The sequence below is a fragment of the Corella eumyota genome, chromosome 7 (genome assembly GCF_963082875.1).
Source record: "Corella eumyota chromosome 7, kaCorEumy4.1, whole genome shotgun sequence".
NCBI classification, from domain to species: Eukaryota; Metazoa; Chordata; class Ascidiacea; order Phlebobranchia; family Corellidae; genus Corella; species Corella eumyota.
Window position 1 is genome coordinate 8,333,267 of NC_137496.1, and position 15,361 is coordinate 8,348,627.

Sequence of the window (15,361 nt, forward strand, 5' to 3'; positions counted from 1 at the left end):
TTTTGCGCTCCAATTTCCCGTGCGTCGTTTTAATAATTTCTTATCCATATATAAATTCTTTTTCACGCTCTATTTTGTATTTAATCAGTCGAATCTATTGTTTAGGTCTAAAAGAAAAAAATCCCATAAATTTTTTTCTTAATTATTTTTTTTCTTATTTATTTAGTTTCCTATATCAATACTAAGTTACTTTAAATAACAATGTTATAACGTTTGCAATTTATTTAAGTGAGAATATTTATTTAGTTATATGCTAGTTTACTATAGTGCTTCTTCTAATGGCGTCTTTTTTATAAGTTTATTATTTACTAACAAAGCAACTTTAAAAAGTCAATTGCGTTTAAAAAAAATTTACAGCTGTTTGTTATATATAAAGAATACTAAATTTAATTTATTTTAATTTATGTTTTAGCACAGTTTTATTTCAAATATATTATTATTATTATTATCAACTATTATTACAATGCCAAAGCGAAAAACTCACAATTAAATTATGATTGATCAAAAACGAAAAAGGAGAGCTTTAAAAGCAGCTAGGGAAGCTAGTTCAGAAGAGCTTTCATTAGGGCTAAAAGCAAAAAGAAATATTATGAAGACAACAAGTCGTTTTATTTACAAAGAGATCGTGAAAAATACTTAGCCAATCCACAATACTTTAAAAACAATGCCAAGAAAAATTATGAAGAAAGTCCCGAGAAAAAGAAACAGACGAGCCGTGATGCATATTTGAAAAACCCGCAGTACACCATCAGCAAAATAAAATTACGTTATAACAGAAATACCGAAGATATCAAGAAGATGATTAAGGAAATGTACAAAACGAATCCGGAGTACACAAAGAAGATGACCCAGGAAAAGTATAAAACGAATCCCGCCTACACAAAACAAAAGACCAGTTTAAAGTACAAAAAAATTCCTTTATACACGATCAAAAAAGTTTCAGAATATAACAAGTTAAGACCGAATGAACCCAAAAAAAGAAGAAAAAAGACAATACGAAAAGGTTAAATTCGAGCAAAACAAGAACATCGATGCTGCAATTGATTTGTTTTGCATTAAAACAATAAAGATGTGTGAATATCCATGTAATATTTGTCATCGTGTGTTCTGAAGGGATTCCGTGGTTCAACTTGATGTTATAAGACACCAAGCCAACGCCTATAGGAATATGATGGCTGCAAATATATATGTTCAACGTGCAAGCGGCATCTTCTAAAGGATTCCATTCCTCCTCAAGCTTACGTCAACAATTTTGCTTTACCTACATCAGATTTACCAGCTTACCAGCGTTAAATGACTTGGAAAGACATCTAATATCTCCAGTCATTCCTTTCATGAAAGTGATTTCGTTGCCGAAAGGAATGATGAAAAGTGTTCATAGACACTGTCAGTTTCTTCTTAACTGCTTAAAAGCAACTTAATAAATTTTAAATTGACTTTCAATAATTTTTTACGGATATAGTAATTGATAAAGCATAATTATTGGAATGGAATCCCAATTGATAAAGCATAATTATTGGAATGGAATGAACAAGAAAAGTTAAATGAAGACGAAGCTTCAGGTATAAGATTTGAAGTAACTTAGGTGTAAAATATTTTGCTTGTAAATTTTATTTGCAATTTTAACTTGACATAATAAATTTTTTAGGTACTTTAAAGTTTATAGATATTAAAACATAAAATGATCTGTCAAGCTAGTTAAAGCTACATTTTTAATTGTTATTTCTTTACATATTATCTTATTTATAGTGTTTAAATTCAAATTACAGATGAGGAGCAAGTAGGTATGAAAGTGAGCAACAGTGGGGACGGGGGTAAAATCATCGTTGAAATTCTTTTTAAAGATGGTGAGTTAAGTATTGCTTCAAGTAATGATGGAGAGGTAAGTATTACTTCTTCAAGTATTGGTGGAGAGGTAAGTATTAGTATAACTAATTGTCAAGTGGTAAATATTGCTTCAACTAATTGTCAAGTGGTAAGTATTGTTTCAACTGATCGTCAGGGGGTGAGTATTGCTTCAACTGATGGCATAGGGATAAGTAATGTCACTTTTGAAGGTGACCAGGTAAGTCATGAAGTAGGTTTGAATGATAAATTAGAAACAGATTTTACCTAATCTACTGCTCCTCTTTATATTTGTTTTCGGCCTACAGATTTTGCCAAGCATGTTAGTGATGCCATTCATGATAATGTGCTGTGTCTGGCTTCAGCTGAGAATAACACTTTACTCATGGCTATCCAAAACGAGGCTTTGGCTTTTTCATCAATTTTCTGTGATGGAGCAAACACTTTTGAAGAGGAGCGACCTCAGAAAATTGGGATTGGTACCTATTGTAACCGTCAGCTTTTTTCTTATTACAATATTTTTTCTAGTGACCCCACTTATATTTTTTATTTACAGTACGTTAAAGAGATAACCGAGTTAATGTCTGCAATTTCCATTGCTATGAGAAAAAATAAGGCGCCTTTGTTAACTACTTTTACTCCTAAAGTATTACTTAATTAAGATTCTTTAAGAAATATATTTAGAAATGATGAAGGTTACAAGTTTTTGAAAACTGTAAGAGGATCACCAGCCTACTGGGAAAAAACAATGAATGATTTGTTTGCTATGATCAGGCAGCTGGGATTACCAACATTTTTTTGCAGTTTTTCAGCAGGTATCTTTTACATTAATTTTACGGTTATTTTAAATATTTATACAATTTTAATATAATTTTATATACAAAAAATCATAAATAAAAAAAATTAGTAATTTTTTTTAATGTTTTAAAAAATGCTTTTTATTATATTCGAAAAGGTGACCGCCGCTGGAAGGAGATTATTCAGAGCATTTGCATGCAATTAAATGTGGAGTACAAGGAAGACTTTAGTTGGCCTGAGTACTGTCAGTTGATTGCAAGCAACCCTGTGATGGCTGCGAGGATGTTTGATCGACGAACAAAATGCTTCTTTCATGATTTGTTGATGAACAAATCAAATCCAGTGGGAGAAGTTGTTGATTATTTTTACAGGGTAGAGTTTCAGGCTAGAGGTTGGCCACACATTCATGCTTTGCTGTAGATCAAGGATGCTCCTGTGTTTAAAACGTGATGATCCTGAAACCATCAGTGCGTTCATTGATCAACATATAACTTGTGAGATTCCTGATCCAGAGGTCGATCCTAAGCTTTATGAGATGGTCACTTCTACAGACTCATAGCAAGAGACACAGTCAATCCTGTAGAAAGAAAAACAAAACTTGTCGTTTTAATTTCCCTCGTAAAATATCTAATCGTACCTTTATTACTCAACCCAAAAACACAGCAAACAAATTAGAAAATGCTAAAAAAGTATTACTTATCATTTTGGAAGCTATCAATATTTTTTCTGCATCTGAAGTTTTTAAGTTTGCTTGTATATCCCAAGATGAATTTGAAGATGCTGTTAATACTTTAGGTACACGAAACCAAGTTGTTTTAAAACGCAATTCGAAAGAAATGTGGATAAGTCCCTACAACCCAAATTTACTTCAGGCATGGAATGCAAATATGGACATCCAATATGTTTTAGATCCATACAGGTATTATAATAAACACAGTTTTTTAATTTTTTTAAGTGCTATAAAGTGAAATTTGGTCTTAACAATATTCGTTGTAGAAATCATAATTAATTTAAATTTTACAGTTGTGTTATGTACATTCTATCCTATATCACTAAAGAAGAGAGGAAGGTTGGTATGTTCATTAAACAAGCACAGAAGGGGGCGCGTGAAGGAAATTTCGATACGATGAAAGAACTAAAGTCACTTTCTAATGCTTATCTTAGTCATCAGGAAGTGTCTGTGATAGAAGCGATCTATCGTGTTGGGGGTTTACCATTGAAATCGTGTACTAGAGATGTTGTTTTTATACCTGTAGATGCTGACAGTTCCAGGTTAGTTCAGGCCTATAAAAAAAATATATATTATTGTTATTTATAGGTTATTAAAGTAAATGGGCTTTGGGTTTAAACTTTACTTTTATTTTTTAAGAATTTCTTTACCATTGTCGGTGTTACAATTGCAAGCGGAAGATGGCGTGGAAAATATGTGGATGACGAGTTTAATGGATCGTTATCTTAAACGACCTGATTTGCAATAATTCCAGAGTCTCTGTTTGGCAGAATTTTGTTGTAAGTATAACGTAATCTATGATGATTTAAAAGATTGAGCAGATGATGGAGATGGATCAGAGTATTCTGTGTTTTTATTAAAAAATGACATGGATCGTATTAAGAAAAGGTAAGTTACATGTTATTTTATAATGCAATATGTTATAACTATTCTAGTTAAAAATTATATAAAATAGTTATGTTCTTATGTTTTTAAAATTATCTTTTGTCTACTTTAAAAGTAAGAATATTAATTATTCTTTTATTGTTTGTTTATTTATATATTTAGAATGGGACGGTCTGCAGTGATTAAACACTGTAAGCTCAATAAAGAATGAGATGGAGATCTATATTTTGAAAGAATCTTGCGATTGTACTTTCCTCATCGTCATTCAGACGAACTCATGCCTGATGGTTATAGCAAAATTTTCACAACTGATTTTGTTTTGAATGTGAAGGATGTCGTAATTAACAACATGGCGGACTTCACAAGCCACACTGAAGAAGCATTGGAAACTGCGGCAGAATCGATGAATCCAGAAGATTTGGAAGAATCAGATCGACTGGAATTGAAGGGTCTTAAAAAATCTGCTGTTGTTGATAGTGAAGAAGAAGAGTTGCCGGCTGAACTGGCTGTTGTGAAAAATCTCCCAATTTTCCAAATGTGTGAGTGCTAAACCATTAATAGCATATGTTGAAGGTATGAATATGATACAGATGTTAAACAAAAATCAACATGCTATATTTAACTATGTGCGTCTTTGGTGTTTGAAAAATTGCACAAAGATTCTCATAATCCTTTAAAACTTTTTCTGACGGGTGGTGCTGAAACTGGAAAAAGCCATATTATTCACTGTTTATATTTTGAAATGCAACGTGTTTTTCAACGAGCAGTTGACATTCCAGATAATACTCCTGTATTATTAGTAGCTCCAACAGGTGTTTCTGCTTTTGCCATAGGGAGTCAAACTATTCACCATGCTTTTCGCATCAGTCCAGGAATGAGGCTAAATCATATGAATAGCCTTACTGAAGAAACTGCAAAAACACCTCGATTACAATATCAAAATCCCAAACTTTTAATTATCGATGAAATTTCAATGGTCAGCAAGGAAATGTTAGGTGTTATAAGTGAACGTCTCAATCAAATTCTCCGACCAAATTTAAAAAATTTTTCTTTTAGAAATGTTGGTGTGATTGCAGTAGGTGACTTTCATCAGCTTTCTCTGTCAAAGCTCGTGCTCTGTACAATATTGATCCTAGCTCCCTCCTTCCTGAACACTGGCTTCATTTCAAAGTTCACCATCTTGATGAAATTGTTAGGCAGAAAGGTGACCAACAGTTTGCGACAATGCCTAATAGACTTCGAGTCAAATTTAATACAATCATTAATAAATTGGATGATGAGTTTTTTTAACAAGGATTCTAATTTTTTAAAAAAGGATTCTAATTTTGGTAATAATAACTTGCACATTTTTGGCACTAATCGTGAAGTTAATATGCACAATTCTAAAATTATTGAAAAACTGGACAATCTGTACAATTTGAAAACTGTAGACATTTAAAAAAATCTAAGCGGAAAAACTTCTATTGAACCTGATAATTTTAATTATCCTGCTGCAGCTTATCAAAAAACTATAATTTTTAATAAGGTTATTCAAGTTGCCGTGGGATGTCGATCCTGGTGAACATAGACGTAACTGATGGTATCTGCAACGGTTGTATTGGAACTGTTAAGTGCATTATTGAGGGTGAAAAGAAATATGGCCATCCCCAATACATCGGAATCACATTTGATTCCCCCAAGGTTGGGAAAAATACTACAAAGAAGTTGGTGAAGATTGTCTTTTGATCGAACCAAAAACGCAATAGTGGACATGGCTAAAATTAATCGTGCAGGTAATTTTATTAGTTTAGTTTAATTTTTGTATGTCAATAAATTTAAAGTCAATTTTTCGTGTTAATCTACTTCTCTATTTTAATTAATTTATGTTTTTAGGACAAATTTATGTAGCATTAAGTCGATGTCAACAGTTAGAAGGATTGCATCTTAAAAATTATAATTCGAACTTCATTCATACTAAACATTCAATTATTCAAGCTCTGGAAAAAATACCCAAAATTCTACCGCATCAAATATTCCCGATTCAAGATCTTAAACAACAGAATTCCCACTTAGTAATAACTTCAGTTAATGCGCAATCTTTATCTCTGCATATTGATGATTTCAAATCCTACCATGAACTTTTAAAATCAGATGTAATTTGTGTTAGTGAAACATGGTGTAAAGAGATTCAACTACGAGGTACTTTAACTTTGATTAGTTATCTATATATTTACTTGTTTATTTTGAACTAAAAACCTCTTGTTATCGTTTATTAACTCAATTTACATTATTTTTAGGTTTCAAATTGAGAGTCATTCCCTTTTGCGATTCGATAGAAACAAAGGATCGCGAGGTGGTGGCATAATAATTTACATAAAGAACAACTTAAATCATCAATTTCTTAAACAATATTCTGACTCTTATAATAACCAAATTGTGTGTGTCAAGTAAAAGTTTGTGTTATATGTGCAGTGTACAGGCCCCCAAATTCAACCACTACCAACTTTTTTAAAATCCAAAATACTTATGGCACTGTAATTATATTAGGTGATTTTAATGAAGATTTATTAAAGTAATCATAAAATGTTGTAACATTGACTGTAAATTACAATTTTCTTTTAAAAAAATTTTAGTATTGAATATATATTTATTATTATATAATAATTTATATCGCCTTATGCAACAATAAAAATTGTGAATATATTCCAGGTAAATTACTAACCAAAAATAAGTTTAAAATTTTATATTTTACATAAATTTGTGTCTTATTTATAATAATTTTTTTTTTCTACAGCTGCTGCAAATCAATTTTCTATGGAACAAACCAGTAATAAGACTCTATAAATCAGCAACTCCATTTATTCAGGTTAGATCTAGTAAAACAAACATAAAACTTTAAGTTAATTCATAACTTTCTGGACAATACTGTTATTCGTGGCAAAGCCTGGGTTGTTGATTTTATGGCAAGTAGAGTCTCTGGTGATTTGGTTGATTCTATAAAAAGAATTGGTTTCAACGAAACAACATCTATCAACAATTCTCAACGTGAATATTCATGTGGATACGTCGGCATCGGAGCGAGTTGGCCAATCTATCAGGCTGTAATGAACAACAAAGATTGGCTTAACTGCTCTGTTTCAAATGTGAATGAATCAACGATTATTCAATACAATAACATTATCAACAAACTACCATTTTACACTGCACACTTTTTACTTCCACTTTTAAACAACACAATTCAAAGACGTATCAAAAATCGTTTGAATCAGACTTTCAAACTTCTGTGAAACTTCAAGCTCTGACAAGCAAAGGTGTTCACTGCATAGGCAAGCCCTAGCTTCCAAAACATTGCCTGATTCAATTTAAAAAGTTTTAGAACAGATGATACAAATCGTTAATAAAATTGGCAAATAAGAAACGAAAAATCCAACTGCAGAATTGTTTAATGTTTGAGAAATTGGATATGCTTCTTGATATCAGAGGAATAAACTTCCGGTGCAAATGACAATGACATTTTGATACATTTGTCAAAACTTGAAAGCGAATTTGAGATACATTTTCCTGAAATTACAAATGATGAACTTGAATTTGTAAGAAATCATTTTACATTTGCTGTTGAAAAGCTTTCAGGTGAATGCCAAGACGAATTCTTAGAGCTATTTAATGATTCTTCAGCAAAGCAAACTTACAACGAAAAACTTCTTACACAGTTCTGGATTAAAATGAAAGACTCTTAGTCGAAGACAACAGAAAAATCTGTTCGGATTCTTATTTCATATTTGTCTACATATCTGTGTGAGTCGGGTTTCTCTACTCTGCTGCAAATAAAGACCAAGCAAAGAAAGAGACTTGATGTTGAAGATGTACTGCGTTGTTCGCTATCACAATCTGTTCCTCGCACTCAGCAACTTTCCGATAATAAACAAAAACAAACTTCGCATTGAGTTAAAAATGAGATTTCGTTAAATCAGTGATATTTTAAATGTAGCTTAAATTATACAGGGGAGGAATAAAAATTTCTGAAAAGAGCAAAAGAAGAATGTGTCAAAAAAGGTTGGGAACCACTGGTTTAATGTGTTAGTTAGAATGTTAATCTCTCGAGTTATAGTGTATTTTTAGTTTATTAAAACCAATCCTTTGGTAAATATAAAATTAATTGACTTGTTTTTCGTAACAATTTAATAAACTAAAATAATGGATATAACTATAAAGCCAGCCCGACCTTCGGGGAAAATCTAATTGTGTATCACATACCGTTTATGAGTACATCGAGGATAGCGAAACATATGAAGAAGCTATTGAAGTGCTTCAACGGCTCTATGTAAAGACCCCAAACGTTTTGAAAATTTAAAATACAATGTTGGCGTATGGAACACGCCTCATTTAGTCATTTCTATGAAAAAAGTTATTGTTTTATCAGCATTAATTAAGAATCACTTCAGCTAATTTAATTTTTTGTTTATTTAAAGTAATTTTAAATTCTTATAAATTTTGCTATATAACATGAATATGTTTTTTGTTTTATTAAAAAAGGAAGGGTTCGGCAATGCGTTTTTTTGGGCTGTGGTCGTTCATTTAAAAATGTTTCGTATCACATAAAAAATATCATAATACTGAAACCGAATATGCGCAACAAATGCTACACAATAAAAATCAATTGAAAATTTTAAGAAAATGGATATTATACAAAAAGTTTTCCGGACGAAAATGCCCTAAATGTGGTATATTTGTCCTTGGTTTGAAATTCATTTTAAAAATATTCATAAAGTTTCAGGACCGGAATTGGGCCAAATTTAAAAAAGCTGCTACTAACACAAATTTACAAATTACATACAACAAAATTCTACAAAACTACAGTGAAGAAATAATAATAACTGGTTTCGAAAAAACAAATAAAAAGAACACAATCTGCAATAAAAACTATATTGAAAATCATGGCAAACATGAATCAAATCGATAATTTTACATAAATTTGCAAGAATATGAGATACAAAAATCTGGAAAGGATACTACGAGGTATGCTTACATGGCCATATTTTTTAATTTTATAAAATTTGTAACACGACAAAAGAATTCATTGGAAAAGAAAACTGGAAAAAGTCTATCAGGGAATGGCTTGTAAGGCAAAACTTATTAAAACAACATAAAAAAAACTGATACAGGAGGGATTTTGGTATTAGTTCTAGACCACAAAGACAAATAAAACAACTCATGTTGTTTTTTTCTGTAGCACTATAAAATGACATGGAAGTTGTTTCCCCACATTAATGGGGCAAGGTTAATATAATAAGCAACTATCAGACAAGTTTTTTCCCTTCATTCGCCTGGTCAAAAACCTTTATCGGATAAATTTATTCAAAATTGTACAATTCTGGTCGAATCAAAAATGTAATGGCCCGAAGGTTTGATTTAAAATATTTAATTTTTTTTTCTGTAACGAGTGCTAATATATTTCAGTTGAGAAATTAGGCTGTAAAAAAAGGTTTGTAGGTATATCCGTAACAAAATGTAGAAATAAAATTTGATTATTAACAAAAGGTTTTTTGGAATTTTGTACAATATTAATTACTATTTTTTACAAAGGTGCAAATAATTTTAATGCTTTTTTTAATAAATAAAGTTAATGTAATAAAAATAAGGCAACATACTAATTTTTTTTTAAATGTTAGAAAAATGGTTCGGTCGCAGAGTGTCTTTTCTAATTATGTCGGAATTTTTCCAACTTGGACAAGGATATACCATTATTTTAAAAATTGGTCGCGTAGTTTTTGAGATATCGTAATTTGAAGGTATATAGGGAAATTCTCTACGCTCGCGAGTCACGTGACGCACGATGTCATCGTCGTAAGATCATACGCTGGCAGACAGAGAAATAACCTTATTTTGCCCTTCTCTGAGCCGTTTGTTGTACTTTTTTAAAATTTTTTTGGCAGAAAACAACTTAACACAAGCAAAATTTATCTATATTATGTAAGACAGTTGTTACTTTTTAAATATTTTTAAGTGTATATATATTAGTATCTCTATGATTTTAACTGCAAATCCCGATATCTCAAAAACTACTTGACCAATATGGTATTCTCGTGCAAGTTGTAAAAATTACAACATAATTAAAAAAGAACTTTTTTAACCGAACCATCTCTTTAAATTAAAATAACAATGGCATTGTGACGTTGAATAAAAGGGCAAAAAATTTGTACCTTTTTGCATAGGAAAGGGTGACCCTTGCCTAAATTTTTTTAAATCATTTTACAATTAATAAAACAAAAATAAACAATTGGATTAGGTTAAAGTAGTGATTGGGCTTCGTGAATAATAAAAAAGTGGCAATAAAGAGTAGGAAATGTATGTAATTTTTTTATACGCTATTTGAAGCGGTTTTATTGCATACTGTACAAAATCGTAAAACATACTCGTTGGGTTAATAAGTTTGCTTTGTTCTTTAAAAACACGATTAATAACGATAAAATTGCATCGCAGCGAAACAAAGCCATGTGTATTATAAGACGTCTTATATTTCTAGTTGTTGTTTAATTGTAAAAAAACTTAAAAAATGAGAAGCTGAATAAGTCAAGATGTAGTTTTTAAACAACAAATTTAATTTTCATACACAAAAGGTAAGTATTCTTTTTCTGAAAATAATTTTTAACTAGGGATATTCTCGGATAGAACATAAGAAGCCAATTTTCCAATTCGGTAAGTGATTGGTTTTGTGATAACAAACAAGGAGGTGCCTAGAATAAACATCCTTATATTGCAAAGTCTGAATAGTGGTAGCGTTAATCGGTTTTGCAACGCTTTGCAATAAAACTTGCAAATGCTTACTAGCAAGATTTATTACCGTCAACATTGTCACCAGACCAAGGAGCACAGTTTCAGTCGATACTTTTTAGGATTAAAATTTTCTTGACCTCACTCCCTACAAGAGTCTTTTACAGCGTTTATTTGTTCAAGCAAATGCTCAAAATATCAAAAACATTTTACTTAAAGTGGTAAAGGTTCATGATTTTTACTTTGGGTATAAAATTAGGTATTTTATTGTCAATTATGCTTAAATATTTGCTTGATTAATAAAAAATAAGATAAATATTTTGCTTTTAAATTTAGTTTGATTATATTATACGACATCGATGCGTGTTTGTTTGCTGAAATTTAGTCTAGTTATTATAAAGGTTATATTTTAATTTACTGTGTAAGTTTTTTTTATAAAAAAAAGGTTTAAACGGTTTTGAACCAAATGTCATTTTTTTTAAAATAAATCAAGTTAAAATGATATTACTGGGTGTGGGGTTCGAACCCACGCGGACATTCGTCCATTGGAACTTAAGTCCAACGCCTTAACCACTCGGCCAACCCAGTAAGTGCGAAAGCATTGTTAAGATGCTAATAAACATAAATCTTAAGTAAGCCACCAATTGTGATTGGCAGCCTTATGCCTTATTGTCTTTCGAAACTTTGATTTTAAGTCAATTTTTTTTGGTTGGTTTAAACAAGGTGTTTGCGTAGCGAACTTTGTGCGTACTTCGCGTCCTACTATTTCCTCGGGTATTCTAAACTTTTTTGGGGTGGTTCGTTTTAAAGTAGGAAATGTCATTTTGTATTGCCTTTAACATGCATTTTATTTAAATAACACGATTAGATATATAAAACTGTTATTATATTGCAAAACCTGTTACAGCAATAAAATAAATTTTAAATGGGCAAGTAATTCTTTTCTTTAATGAAATGCAATAACAGTCTTTAATTTAGTAACCATAATTATTTTTGTAATTGCGACAAAAATTATTTTAAATCACTTTATTAACAAAAGTAAATTAACGTAAAAGTTGCAACAAATATTTGCAGCTGGCCATTTACCCACAACCAGCAATTCGAATTTTTATCACTTTTGCTTATTTATTAAACATATATGTAGTTTTACAGACGTGATCCTACAACTTGAGTTGTAATAAAGAATATCTATCGGCTTACGTTTAAAAAATTAAAAATACGAACAATATGCCTTTTTTCTTTTAACTTTATTAATTGTTAGTCCACAAATAAGATTGGTTTGATTAAAATTCGATAAAAAATGTTAAAATTTAACATTCGTTTGATTAAAATTTGACAATTTGTTCAGCAAAATTTTATAAAATTCTGTTTTTAAAAATTATACAAATAGCATATATACCTTATTCAAATAGGAACAAAGTTGGTTGTTAGAAACGGTCAAAAGAATAACAGCAATTATAACTGTAAAGAAACTGCACTTAGCATATTTACACATATTACTGTAAATACCTAGCTTATTGGGACAAAAATCTACACTTAACCAATAAAAATAATTAAAACCCCAAAACCATGAAAAAATTACAATGCCATGGGACGAGCATTTAAATAATTGAATAAAATCACGCTAGCTGCCTCAAGAAGGAAAAGCAAGAGTTGCCGTGACCGATTGGTTAAGGCTATAAAAAAGGAAACTAATCAGCACTGCAGGCACAAGTTCGAATCCTGCCGAAAACGCATTTTTTTTGCATTTTTTAATTAAAAATTAAATTAAATAAATACAATTTTAGAAATTAAAGTTGCCTTGAAAAGTAAACAAAAAAGTTGTCGTGGCCGAGGCCATAGACTTACAATCTTTTAGGCGCTGTCCGCACATATTCGAATCCTGCCGACAACGAATTTTTTTATTTAGTTTTAGTTCAAATTTAAATAATTAATTAAAATCGCGCTAGCTGCTCGGGGAAAAAAACTTATTTTAGACTTGATTTCTTTTAGGCTCTGCCCGCGAAGGTTCGAGTCCAGCCGATAACGCATTTTTATTTCAGTTTTGTTATAAAATTAATTTAAATCACGCTAGCTGCTCCGAGAATCCAACATAACAGTTGTCAGGTTCGAATCCTGCCGACAACGCATTATTTTATTTTAAATACAAATTTAATTAACTAATTAAAATCACGCGAGGTGCTTCTAGAATGGAACATTAGAGTTGTCGTGGCCGATTGGTGGAGCTATAGGTTTGAGTTTTTTGAGGCTCTGCCCGCGCAGGTTCGACTCATGCCGACAACGCTTTATTTTATGTTTTAATACAACTTTAAATAATTTGATTAAATCACGCTGGCTGCTCCGAGAATCCAACATACGAGTTGGCGTGGCCGAGTCGTTAAGGCAATCGACTTGAAATCTTTTGCGCTTTGCCCGCGAAGGTTCGAATCCTGTCGACAACGGATTTTTTTTTACTAATTTTTTAACTAAAATTACGCTAGCTGCCTTAAAGGGAACAAAGAGTTTATCCACAAAAAATAAGTAACGTTGTTCAGTGGATATCGTTGGACAGTACCTTCATAATAAAACTTTTACTGATCGTGCGGTAAATGATTAGGCGCTAATGGGGATCGACCCCAGGACCTTCTTTTTACTAGACAGGCGCTTTAACACTATGTCATAATGCCTTTAAAGAAAGTCGATGTATCAGTCATGTCGTTACAAACAAATGTATTTAAAATAAAGTAAAGTATTTTAATATTTAAATTCTTGTTGAAAACTCCCAAATTGAACGATCTATGCATCATAACATTAAAACGCACGTCGAAAATAAAAAAACTATTTCTACACGGACCGTCTGGGTGAAAACCAGAAATCCCAAGCTTGACAAGCATAAACTTTACCACCGATGTTTAATATTGTCTCCAAGATAAGTTTTGTTAAAAATGGAGTGTAGTAAATTTATTGATTAATAACTGCCCTTAGCTGTCGGTTGTTTACAAGAATATAAAATTCTGTCTAATTTCTTTCAAAATTAAACGCTAAATTAAGTAATGTCTAAATCCATGTTTACCTCCAACTTTTCGGTTAAAGAGTTAAACGCGCCAATGATTGCGACACAGAAACGACTGATTTGCGACATTTCTATCAAATTTGCAAAGCAAAATTGTAAAAGAAGACGATTATATATTTGACCCTGGGTGGACTCGAACCGCAATCTTTTAAATTAAAAAGAAAATAATGATAAACATTTATCTAATAATTAAATACATAAAATTTGATTTAATAATTTAGTTGATAATCTTAATTAATTTATGTTTATGATTATCTTTATTTATTAATAGAAATTAATTTTAAAAATGATCAAATGATTTTAAATCGTATTTTATTTATCAAATAAATCCAGTTGTAAGTATTTTTGCTTGTTGTAATAATGATTTTCAAATTACTTTGACACAATTATTGCGTTCTTTAAAAAAAATAATTGTATGGGATATCACCCTTTTTAATATAAATATATTAAAACAGTTTTACAAACGTTAACATGTGCATCACCAGCTTTTTTTTAACATCTTTAAAAAACGGAAATAATTTTATAAATTCAAAATCAGATGATTGATTTAATGGAAGTTAATAGTTAATAGCCAAATGCGCCAACGATTGCAACACAACAACAACTGATTCGCGACATTTTTATGAAATTTGCAAAACATTATTATAGTAATAAAAATGAAGCAAACAAAAAATCGTCCCTGGGTGGGCTTGAACCACCAACCTTTCGGTTAACAGCCGAACGCGCTAACCGATTGCGCCACAGAGACGACATTCATTGCTACAGTTGAATTGAATCTAAAGATTAAAATTATAATAATAAAAATGTAACAAAATGTATTTGACCTTGGGTGGACTCGAACAACCGACCTTTCGGTTAACAGACGAACTCGCAAGTGATTGCGCCATAGAGACGACATTTTTTGGCACACTTGATCTAAATTTAGAGATCAAAATTATAATAAAAAAATGTAACAAAATAAATTTGGCCCTTGGTGGACTTAAACCTTCAAACTTTCTCCTAACAGCTGAACGCCCTAACCGATTGCGCGACAGAGACAATTATTTCGCCCACTTTGTTTAAATTTGCAAAGCAAAATTAATACAATTAAAATGTAATTATATATTTCGTTCATAAATGGGCCCGAACCTTCAACCTTGCGGTTAAGAGCAAAACGCGCCAATCTATTGCGACACAAATACGACTAATTCGCGACACTTCTATTAAATTTGCAAAGCAAAATTATAATAATAAAAATGAGAAAAAACTAGTTTCGTTCATGGGGGGGGTCGAACCTCCAACTTTTCGGTTAAAGAGCTAAA

General features: G+C 31.1%; 2 non-coding genes across 2 annotated transcripts; both read right to left on the reverse strand.

Annotated features, from left to right (window-relative positions):
- Positions 1-11,513: 11,513 nt before the first annotated feature.
- Positions 11,514-11,596, reverse strand: Trnal-uaa (transfer RNA leucine (anticodon UAA)). The gene has a single exon. It is a non-coding gene; the product is annotated as a tRNA-Leu (tRNA).
- A 3,138-nt stretch (positions 11,597-14,734) lies between these two features.
- Positions 14,735-14,808, reverse strand: Trnan-guu (transfer RNA asparagine (anticodon GUU)). The gene has a single exon. It is a non-coding gene; the product is annotated as a tRNA-Asn (tRNA).
- Between the last annotated feature and the right edge of the window lie 553 nt (positions 14,809-15,361).